This window comes from Lampris incognitus, chromosome 4 (assembly GCF_029633865.1).
Source record: "Lampris incognitus isolate fLamInc1 chromosome 4, fLamInc1.hap2, whole genome shotgun sequence".
Taxonomy (NCBI): Eukaryota; Metazoa; Chordata; class Actinopteri; order Lampriformes; family Lampridae; genus Lampris; species Lampris incognitus.
The window spans coordinates 19609875-19622466 of NC_079214.1; the positions used below are offsets into that span (position 1 = coordinate 19609875).

Here is a 12592-nt window from a genome sequence, read left to right on the forward strand (position 1 = left end):
GGTGTGCTTCGCCGTACTGGAAATAACCGATGTAGGTCAGCAACTACAGTCAAAATGTCGTCTTTTCTTTTTTACTTCCACATTCTCTCGTGCCACAAACAGATGGCGTCGCGACGAGGGTGGGGGGTGGGGGTGGATGGAGAGAATGGGAAAGAGACGCATGAAGGAGTCGGGGGGGCTACGAGCAGGCCACGATCGCCCATTTCTTGTCCATCACGGAGGTATGGCCCCTTCCTGCGAATAAGCGGGGCCGGGCTCAAGATGTCTTGCGTAGGCCCTTGAACAAAGTTTTTTCCCCTGGTTAAGTTGTCGCCCCCCCTTCTTTTTCTTTTTTTAAAGATACAGCGCATGTTGGGAGGAATACGGTTATTATGACCTGCCATGTGTGAACAATTTCACTGTGGAGATAACTAGCGTTCATTTCTGCTCTCGAGACTACCCTTGTGTGGTTGTGTGGTTGTGTGCATGGGTGGTGGTGGGGGTGGGGGGGGTAGTGGATGTAATCGAGGCCACATTTTGGTCACAACCCTTTGCGGCTGGGGCTATTTTGACACCGCACTGGGAAGATGCAATGCAGCAGTGTTAACCAATAACCAATAGGTCGGGATGCCTCTTGTCAGTGGGAAGGCAAGCTAGCACCAGTTGCCCGATGCTGTCACATATAAACGATGGTGCCACCTGAGTGTGCCGAGGTATCACTCGTCTGCCACAACATATAGTGCTGGTGTGCCCATAAGAAAAATGCCTGTGACACTTCATGTTCCAGCCGTACGAGGGGCTTTTACGGGTTTTCCTGGGTTAGCACGTGTAATGAAATAGGGACTGTGTTCATTTTTACTGCTAGAAACACCGCTCAAACCGTCCCATTTCGCACTACGTTTTGGAAACAATGTGGCGGAATCGATGATGTCGCTGACGCCTCGCCTCCACGTCTTGCAGTGACTAATGTAATGCCGATGCTATATGCGGGCCTGTGTGCCCACCCAGGCAGGAGCCTATATCTGTGTTGTAATGCTAATTCAATACTGGTGAACTTCACTTGACAAGAAATCAAGCTCGCTCCCAGTGTGGTCCGTGGCAGTTTTACATGGTGATCTTGTCAATAGACATGTTCAGGGGACTCACCATCACTCACAAGCGATGTATTATTACAGTATTATCACAGTTAAAGTATGATAAGCGGTTCGGATAATGGATGGATGGATGGAAGTATGACAAATTGCCATTGTCGTCAGATTTATGTTGAGGAAAAGATTAGGGGGTGGATGCTCAGAAGTGGTCCGAAAGTGTGCTGTCACCGTCTGTCATTTGTTGTCCTCTGCTTATTTTACCGCGTGATGTTTGTTTAATGCTTAGGGTTTCACTTGCACCGGGTGTCGATGTTAATTGTCTTTACAATGCATCTCTGTCTAATGCTTAGAAATTGCAATCTTTTTAAGATAAGTGCTTCCACTTTTTTCCTCCTGGATTTTGTGAGATAAAATGTTATGCCTCGCTATTGCCAATATAAGATATTAATACCAGTACTTGTCATTGGCAATTACTCAAGTTTTGGCCTTGTAATTGGTCAACTAAATGATGCCCCTGAGTTTAATTGCACTGTTGAGCTGAACAGTGATGAATGAATTTCTCATAGTTTGGATCAATAGTATGTATCATCTCTGCTGTTGCTACACATCTGTATGCTATAGTGTGAATCATAAGTCATTCTCCCACTCTTCATCATCGAAAGGATTATTATCTTTGAGGCAGCCACACAGAAAGTAAACCAGAGCACATATAGTCAAGGCTATCTTAAAAGGCTGATACTAAAAAAAATTTTTAAAAATGAACTATCTCAGGTGAGGTTGATTTGTTTTGCCAGAAACTGAAAATTAGTTCCATCACTTGTATATTAAGATAAGGATTTCTTAATCGTTTTTGTACATTCACTATATTCATTTACTATTTTGACAGGGTCTACTAGGATGTGCAAATATGGCTGGGTTTAAAGGTTCAGAACAGCAGATGATGGTGTCAGCACATTGCAGCGCTCTGCTGTGCTGCAGGCAGGGTTAAAAAAAAAAGGGGATGATGCTTCTCGAAGCACAAAGGCCTAATGTTTAGGGTCTGATGGTTATATAGCCATGCTGAATGACCTCTGGAGTGTTTTGCTTCTTTGTTTGTGTGTGCTGTTTGAGTGTGATGCCTATTTTTAAATGTGACAATAGTATGGCCTACCTGAAACGGAGGGGCTTCAAGCCTCAATCTTTCAAATGAACACAAATCACATTGCATTTAGATTGTTTACAATCTGTTTGTTGTTTATGTAACAATAGGAACTATAGTTAGGAACCATTGTTTAGTTCCTTGTTTACACAGGGGTCGTTTCGGTTGTTGCACCTGGAATAACGGACCGAGCATGATGCATAACCTTACGTGCCGAAGTTATTATTAAAGTTTATAGCCCCGTGGGGTTGAAACGAGTTGTAACGTCTCCTTAGTAGAAGGTAACAACACACTTTAACATGGTGGCAGCGGCGGACGACTCGGTTTGAAGTTTGGTGCGGAAAAGTTTCTAGGAGCGGGAGAGCGGTTAGTGTTCCTAAGCAACGTTCAGTATATGTTAGCATTAGCTGCTAGCGTGAGACTGCCGTGTGACATGGATGGGCTTAAACCACCGCAAACGTTATGTCTGGACTCAAGCAACCTTTCGAGGACATGGAAGACCTGGAGGGACGAGTTTGCTCTGTATGTGGATTTAGCCATGGCTGACGCCGATGACAAACAGAAGGTGAAACTGTTCAGCTATCTTGTCGGGGAGAGCGGCAGGGAACTTATGGACACGTTACTTGGCGACACACCGAAGGATGCATGGACGTTAGATGACGTTATCGAGAAGTTTGATGATCACTGCGACACCAGCGTTAACGAGACTGTGGAACATTATCGTTTTTTTACAAAAAACCAGGGCACCAGTGAAAATATAGACCATTATGTCATGGAACTGAGAGTGTTGGCAAGAACATGCAACTTTGGGACAGTGAGAGACTCGCTCATTCGGGATCGGATTGTGTGTGGAGGTAACAACACAATCGTAAGAGAAAGACTGCTCCGAGAGAAAAACTTGACACTGGACACATGTTTGCAGCTGTGCAGAGCCGCTGAGCTCTCAAAGGACAATGTGAAAACCATCTCGGGATCGATGGTGGAAGAGGTACATGCAGTGCAAGGAGCACAGTATCGGAAACAGACGAGCAACACTGTGGAGTGCAGATATTGTGGAAAAACGCATGAGAAAAGTAAACAAAAGTGCCCAGCGTTTGGGAAGAAGTGCACAAAGTGTGGAAGAGAGAACCACTTTGCAGCAAAATGCAGAGTAAAACCGGAACTAAGGAAAAAGAAATATGTGAGTAAAATAACAACTGAATCTGAGAGTGATGAATATGAAGATATTATCACCTGTGTAAAAGAAACTGAGAAAATGAAGAAAACTCAGCTTCTCTATGCTGGCATGCTTCTAGGCAAGGACATGATCAAATTCCAAATAGACTGTGGTGCCAGTTGCAATATCATCCCAATTAACCTGCTGAATCCAGATGCCAAATTAGAACACACGAAGAGTGTACTAGTAATGTACAATAAAACCAAATTAAAACCACTGGGAAAATGTAAAGTGAAAATAAGAAACCCGAGAAACAACAAGCTATATCGCTTAGAGTTCCAGGTGGTGAATGCAGCTGGTACAGTGCCTCTGCTGGGTAGGAGAGCCAGTGAGGCCATGAAATTGATAAAAGTGCAATATGAAAACATCATGACAATAGACAGTATTGTCACAACAGAAACAACAACAGGACAGTGGATAATGGGACAAATTAAAGATGAGTATGCTGATGTGTTCATTGGCGATGGCTGCCTCGAGGGAAAATACAAAATAGAGGTGGACAGCACAGTGAAACCAGTACAGCTGCCAAAGAGGCGGGTCCCAGTCGCCATGATGAAACCACTGAAGGACGAGCTACAGGACCTACAGCAAAGAGGGATCATAACACCTGTGGAATGCAGTACAGATTGGATCAGTGCAATGGTGGTGGTACAGAAACCAAGTGGGAAACCAAGAGTGTGTATCGATCCCAAGCCTTTGAACAAAGCTCTAAAGCGCAGTCACTTCCCACTGCCAACCATTGAGGACATTTTACCGGACTTGTCAAAAGCAAAAGTGTTCACAGTGTGTGATGTCAAGAGTGGATTCTGGCACGTGCAGCTGGAGGAGGGGTCCAGCTATTTAACAACATTTGCCACTCCATTCGGACGTTGCAGGTGGCTGAGGATGCCAATGGGGATAAGTCCGGCCCCAGAAATCTTTCAGAGAAAGCTCACACAAGCGCTGGACGGTGTACCGGGCTTGTACATTATAGCTGACGATGTACTGATCACAGGCCAAGGGGAAACACAGGAGGAAGCTGAGCGTGACCATGATGGAAAACTGAGACTGTTTCTTGAAAGATGCAGACAAAAGAACATCAAGCTGAACAAAGACAAATTCAAGCTGAGACAAAAGGAGACCACATACATTGGACACCGCCTGACGGCTGATGGACTCAGGGCGGATCCAGAGAAAGTGCTTGCCGTTGAGAAGATGCCGGCACCGACTGATGTGAAAGGAGTGCAAAGGCTGCTAGGTATGGTAAATTATCTAGCCAAGTTTTGTCCCCACCTCTCAGACCAGTGCATAGTGTTGAGAGATTTGACACACAAAAACAGGGAGTGGAACTGGACAGCACAGCATGAGGAGGCTTTCCTCAAATTGAAAGAGACTATAGCAAAGGTCCCAGTACTGAAATATTACAACCCAGATGAGGAACTCACAGTGCAGTGTGACGCTTCAGACACAGGCTTAGGCGCAGCGCTCATGCAGATGGGTAAGCCAATAGCATTTGCAAGCAGAGCACTCACTCAAACAGAGCGTGGGTATGCACAAATAGAAAAGGAGTTCTTAGCAATGGTTTTTAGCATGGAAAGATTTCACCAGTACACATACGGCCGAAAAGTGACGGTGCAAAGTGATCACAAGCCGTTGGAAACAATAGTGAGAAAACCTCTACTAAGTGCACCCAAAAGGCTGCAGGGAATGATGCTGCGCATACAAAAGTATGATCTAGATGTAGTATATGTGCCAGGTAGAGACATGCTGCTAGCAGACACTCTGAGCAGAGCTTATCTTCCTGAGAGTGCACCGGATGCAGAACTAGAGACTGTCAACATGGCACAACACTTACCTATCGCAGCAGACAGGCTACATGATATACGATCTGCCACAAAAGAGGATGAAACACTGCAACTTCTCATCAAAATGATGCAGCAAGGATGGCCTGACGATAAGTCAAAAACACCAAGGGAAATCAAGCCCTACTTCTCATTCCAAGAGGAGTTAAGCCACCAAGATGGAATAGTGTTCAGGAGTGAGCGCGCTGTCATCCCTGATGCGTTGAGGAAAGACATCACTTGCCACCTACACGCATCACATCTGGGTGTGGAAGGATGCCTACGGAGGGCTAGGGAGTGTGTCTATTGGCAGGGCATGAACGACCAAATAAAATCATATATAGCAAAGTGTGACATCTGCAGATCAATGGACATTAAACAACAAAAAGAAACACTAATGTCACATGATGTGCCAAGCAGGCCGTGGGCAAAGGTGGGCACGGATCTGTTCATGTTTGAAAACAAAGACTACCTCATAATTGTTGATTTTTTCTCAAATTTTTGGGAAATAGATTACCTGGCAGATACCAAGTCAACTACAGTGATACAGAAGCTGAAAGCTCATTTTGCCCGCCAAGGTATCCCAGATATTGTAATCTCAGACAATGGCCCACAGTATTCGTCACAAGAATTCCAGAAGTTCAGTCGACTGTGGGGATTTCAACATAAAACCTCATCACCAGGTTACCCGCAAAGCAACGGCAAAGCTGAGTCAGCTGTTAAGACAGCAAAAAGGCTCTTGCTCAAAGCCAAGGCTGCTGGACGGGATCCTTATCTCGCCCTTCTGGACCACTGCAACACACCATCACAGGGTACTGATACCACACCAGCACAGCAGCTGCTCAGTCGCCGTACCAAAACACTACTGCCAACCAAGGCAAGCCTGTTACAGCCGAAAGTTGTGCAGGTGAAACAGGATTTACAAAATAACCAATAACGGCAGAGGGCATACTACGACAGGTCGGCTAAAGACTTGGACACGCTTGCCCCAGGTGAATGTGTGAGAGTTCAGCCTCTCGCACCCCACACTGCCTGGAGAGTGGGCAAGGTGCTGAGGCCGGTCGATAGGAGATCCTATGAGGTCCAGCTGCACACGGGTGGTGTCATCAGGAGAAATCGCAGACACCTCAGGCATGCACCAGGGGCAATCTTCACTGACACTATGGACATGGAGATCAGCAGCCCCAGTCAGCCAGAGAGTGTTGAACCCGGACATTCAGAGAGTGTTCCTTCTCGCAGTGTCTTAGCAGGAAACAAAACCAAGGACACTGGTGACAGGGCCAACCCTGTTACCACCAGATCAGGCCGCTCTGTTGTGCAGCCGCAGCGATACAAAGACTTTGTGACCTCACATAGATGAATGGATCTGTAGCACTAATGGACTTTGGGGGGGGGGGGGCATGAATGAAAAAGAAAAAAAAGTGAATCACAAATGTTGTGCAAATGTATTAAAGGTTCTAAAAAAAAAAAGAAGAAACTGAAAAGAGAAAGGATGTAACAATAGGAACTATGTTTAGGAACCATTGTTTAGTTCCTTGTTTACACAGGGGTCGTTTAGGTTGTTGCACCTGGAATAACGGACCGAGCATGATGCATAACCTTACGTGCCGAAGTTATTATTAAAGTTTATAGCCCCGTGGGGTTGAAACGAGTTGTAACGTCTCCTTAGTAGAAGGTAACAACACACTTTAACAGTTTATACCCTTGTTGTATTTTGTTTGTACTACAGTATAAACTTTCTTACCATTCTGGAATACCTACCACTTGAGTATCATGATTCTAGATTGGCTTATCTATGTACCCTTATTCAGTTTTAAAATGTTTTTAATGCAAGTAAGATTTTTTTTTTTGTCCTTGGCTGATAAAGATGATTTTTGTGGAATTGGAGTAGTTGGCTCTCTAGTAGCAACCTTGGTAGTGTTGCCAAAAGAGGGGTTAAGATCTAGACGTATGTTCTAGAGATGTGGGTGTTTAGAAATGGTGGACATCATCAATGTTTTGTTTTTGTCTTTTTTGACATTCCAAAAATCGTCTGTGTTATTGTCAGTTGTTGATTTGCTCAGATATTACAAGGGCGAAGGCTGGAGGGTTAATCCTCACCTCACATTTTTTATCTAAAATCTTACGTTAAGGTGTGGAATATGTACTAATTTAAATGAAGAAAGGAAATCTGTTCTCCAGAGAATCTCACTTAAATTGTGCCTGGATTAACATTTCAAAGAATATGGTTTTCATGGTTTGTTATACAAAGGATGGCTGTTCTGACACTGAGCTAAGCGCAATGCACCAGTTTTATTTACTTCAATACAACATGTAATATAACCATTCACAGGCCACCTTATCACGATTACTCAGATTCAATTCCAACACCGCTTTGACTCCAGTTGTTTCTTTACTGAAGTGTTGCTCTTAGCTGTGGTGTGTCCGGTATATTTTAGGTCCCAGTCGCATTTATGACAGGAATACTTTTCAATGCAATCAATTCATTTGAACAGAGTCGTTGTGGTCAGTGGATTCGTTTCTGGAAGCAAAGTAAATTCTCGGTTTGCCTTTGCACAGAGTCCAAATTTGGTTAATTTTGACACACAAATTTGCACCATTGACTACGCGCAAAACTGCTTTGACCATGTTGACCTCTGATGGGGCAGTCATCCCAGAGAGTAAATAGAGGAAGCTTTCATTTTAGCAGTGTCACATTATCTGACTTTATACCACTGTGTTCTGCCAAAATATAAGTAGCTATGCAAAAAATTTGCGGCATGGTTTCACTCAGTTATGAAGTTGGAGTAGATGGAATGACTATGTTTCATTAATTTATTTGTGTTGTGTTTATTTGTGTTGTGTTTTTGGTCGCCAAGATTCTGGTCCCACAAGGACACACAAATAAATTGTGCTCTGCCAATTTCTAGTGTGACCAGGCAATTACTGCAGAGACAAAGATGTATAGTGGCTTTATCAGTAATAAAACAGCTTTGTCTGAGTGCTAACCTCTTTCAGATGTGCTGCTGATGTAACAGAGCCACTGGAGGCACCTGCGTCCAGCCAACACACAACCCACACTCCACTGCCTCATACCTCCAAAATCCAATTCAAGCCGAGCAGCTGCTCAGCAGATAGTCCCCCCTCCAGGCGGGAAATTAGGTCTGCCACCGCTGTCTGTGGCCCCTGGTCTATGAATCACCTTATATTTGTATAATCCCAAAGCCATGCACCAACAGGTGATCCACATATTGGTACCCTTAATGCATTGGAGTGACTGGAATGGAGCATGGTTCAGATGGGTGCCCCAGGAGGTAATGTTGAAGGGGACAAAATGGCCCCCAGCTCTCAGTTCGATGTGTCAATCTGGAGAGGGAGAGAAAAGTTAGGAGTGTACAGGAATGTCTACCCACAGAGAACCCTTTTTCTCTTCTTCAAACACCTGCTGGCAATGCTCCATCCTGTAGACTTGATCTGGTCAAAGGGAGGAAAACCCTATGATAGTGCCCTGCAAGCCCCAAGAACTGCCTCGCCTCATTTTTGATCATAGGCCTTAGGTAGGCGTCTATAGCTACTGCTTTATCTAAGGATGCACATGACCACTGCCCAAATGTTACCCCTGACACCATAATTCCATCCATCCAGTATCACATTTCTTTGGGTTGGCTGTGAGTCTTGCTTGTCTCAAGAACTCAAACATGACTCCCATCTGCCATATGTACTTCTTCCGGCTGTCACAATGGATAATGACGTCATCCAGGTAAGCAGCAGCGTACTCAGTATGGGGATGTAACACTCGGTCTATGAGATATTGGAATGTGGCTGGGGCCCCAAACAAACCAATTTGACAAATTGGTACAAATGGTACTGATTGCAGAAGGCTATTTTTTTCCTTAGACTTTCGAGAAAATATCTGCTAGTTGCCCTGTAGTTTTAATTCAATGTCATGAAAAAGAAATGCAGTGACTAGCAGATTCTGGAGTTTGTTGACCTGGGGTATAGGGAAAGTCTCAAACTTGAAAACACCATTCATTCTACAATAGTCAACACTGAACTACTGAACTGTGTAGACCAGGGGTTGGCAACCTATAACATGCATGCCCATGGTGGCATGTGAGGCCATTAACATGGGCACGCGAAGCAATTCAGTAAAAATAAATTTTTGATATAAAATTTAGCCTAACGGTGAACTAAACAAACAATTCAATTCAAAATACTAAAATAATGTATTCGCAAAATACGCTATTGTTTTTGACAGCAAAACAGCGCACACAATTGATGTGGTCTATCAATACTTCTCCCCCCTGTGATCTGCTGACGGACGAAGCATTACAGCGGTAGTGAAAATGTAGGTTAGCTAGCTAGCTTTCTTTTTTGCTTTAAGTGAAGAACTGATGATGGCAGAAGTAATATTGTCTAACATCCGCCTCTTTCAGCCATCTTGGACAAACGAATTTGGATTTATTTTGCAAAAGGACCGAGCTGTGTTGCACTCTCTGCTGCGAAAATGTTGTGTGTCAAACGTTAAGTGCAAAGCATAATTTTGAAAGTAAACACGGCACGAGAAAATCTTCAAAGATAAGGCTGATAAAGCTGAATCAATCAAGAGGGCAGTGTTGCAGTACGGGAAGCAAAGCAGCATGTTTACAACCTTATGTGCCACCAAAAACCAAGCTACAGGGGGCAGCTATAAAGTCGTACAGTATGTTGCCAAACACAGGAAGCCATTCTCCGATGGACAGTATGTAAGGAGGCTTTCTTTGGCAGTACATACATACATGATCATCAACAGGATCAAAGAAATGCCTGTTTCTGTGAGAACTGTAGAGAGGCGCATTACAGACATGGCTGAAAACGTAAGGGACCAGCAAACTCTTGCATTGAAAGATGCGTCGGTATTCAGTGTGGCTCTTGACAAGAGTGTGGCTGTAAACGATGTTCTACATCTAGCAGTAGGTACCAGATATTGCGACCAACAAGGGTCGCACTAAACCGATAAGACTGAATTAATTTTCTTTTGTGCCCTAGTCATTTTCATACATTGGCACAAATAATAATTGTGTGTGTGTGTGGAGCACAGATCTTTAGGCATGTGGAATCTAGATGGGGAGACGAGCAGCAGCTCATTATGAAAATGAACTGGCACTCGGGCCTGTGATTTTTTTTTTTTAAAACTTTGTAATGTGGCATGGGACATCCAAAAGGTTGCCAATCCCTGGTCTAGACCCATCAGACTTGAGAACAATAGCAGTGAGACTACACCAAGTACACCAAGCACTCGTGGATCCCGTATTACTCCTATTTTCAGCATGGCCTTCAATTCTGCTTGCAAATATGTTGTTTATGTTCAGGCAAGTAGTACAGCTGTGAGTGAAATGTAACACCAGGCGGCATGTCAGTTCGGTATTGTATGAGTGACATGCACCCTGGCAGGGTAGAACATGTCCCCAAAGCCTGTAGAGATGTGACAACTGCCTGTTGGGACAGTGAGAGATGGTTAACCAAGAGGTCTGAGGTGGAATTGGAGGTATTTGGAACCTCCAGGCCCAACTTTTCTCCGTCTCAATTAGTGTCATAGCCAAACACAGACACAGCCTTCCTCTATGCTGTCGTGAGGTTTTGATGATAGACTTGTGGTGATTTATCCCTCTCAGTGCATGAAACTTTATAATCAACATTACTAACTCACTACATGACCGTGAAGGGCCCTTGCCACTTGGCGAGTAATTGAGAGCTGGATGAAAGATTAATACTTAAGACCTTTTCCCCTGGTGCTTGAGCCTGGAGCAACTTTCACTCTGCTAACTTCTGTAGTGAGTGGAGCTTTTCCTCTAAGACCTTCATTTTCAATTCGGTCTTTGGTGACCCATAATATGCTGGTTTTCTATTTTACTATATAGTTAATTAAATTCACCTGTTGTGCCAGGTCTAAAACCTCTGATTAGATAGCTGAAATACCTGGCATAATGAGTGTAATTAACTACCTTTCAGAATAGGAAACCAGCAGTATTTTGGGTCCCCAAGGATCAGTTTAAAAACTACTACTGTATGGGTTAAGAACATTGAATTTCATTTTTGCTGATACTTGGACTCTCCCTCTAGCTTTCATTAACCAGGTCCAAAATACACCTGGGTTGTATGCCAAAAAGCTGCTCAAAAGGAGGAAATCATAGGGAGACCTGGTAATGAACCTGCCACCCTGCAAACTGCAGACAATCGAGCCATTTATTCCACCAGTTATGTCTGTCTTTGCTTGTGCACAGACTTATAGATCATGGACTTCAGTGATTTATTAAACTACTACACCAGACTATTTGTATGTGGATGGTAGAAACTGGCTCTAATTGATCTAATACCAAGTAAGCTGTGCAGTTCGCATTGTGTGTATGTGTAACATAAACGTGGTGCCTCGATCAGTTTAAATCCATTTTGGGATTCCAACTTGGAAGACTAAATGAAACAGTGCGTGCACCACACACACTCTTTGCAGAAATATTGCACAACTTTACTGCTTCGGGATATCGCATTGCACAATCCACCAGGACCAACACAAAGCGATATCCCTGTGTGCTACTGTCTAATTGCCCAATAGGCTTAGGCGGGTGGATGAATATATTGGCTATTGGCTTAGTCCAATCGGCGGTTGCTTTTTTTTGGGGGGGCGATTTTTGTCCTTGTATTTTGTCGTTTTAATAGTCTGCTTTGGTAAATAATTAACCTGTAAAGAGCAATTCAAAGCGCGCGTGAATAGGAACTGGCAGTTGGAGTTGGGCCTTATCATGTTCTTGTTGCACTGATTTCCGACAAGTCTCACAAAACGAGAAATTATTATTATCAAAACAGGGTAGTGACTAAATGACAATTAAGCCGTCTTTAGTGGTTGCTGTCCAGTCGATTACTGCAGATATACAATGTCAGAATTCAACAACAGAGGAGCTCCATGTCAATAGGGGGAGCTCATGAGGTAGGTAGTTGTTGAGGGAGATGGCAAGGAAGAATGACTAGAACCAGGCGCTATTGTTGACATTAAGCATGTGAGCTTATTAGCTAGTCACACTCATGGGGCAGTGTTGATAGTATGACGAATGTTCGCTGACGGTGCGCGCGTGCCCTCAAAGCTGGGATGGATTTGGTCTCTGTTAAAAAATGGCTTGTGCCTCCAGAACAAGTTAAAATTGTCAGTAAACACAATGTTTTTTGAAATGCAGGCTGACTGGCGCCAGGTGTGGAGGCTAAGCAGCTAGCTAAAATGTCCCATGCCGCTATTGTAAGAGGGAATGGGACCAGAGATAAACACACGCTTCTCCCAGTCTTTGAGTAAGTTAAGAAGACAAATAAAATCGTGTTTTAAATTTTCTGACTGCTTAAG

General features: G+C 43.9%; 1 protein-coding gene across 1 annotated transcript in view; it reads left to right on the forward strand.

Annotated features, from left to right (window-relative positions):
- znf710b (zinc finger protein 710b) overlaps positions 1-12592 on the forward strand; it is a 61447-nt gene that overhangs the window by 472 nt on the left and 48383 nt on the right. The gene's annotated exons all lie outside the window — the stretch shown is intronic.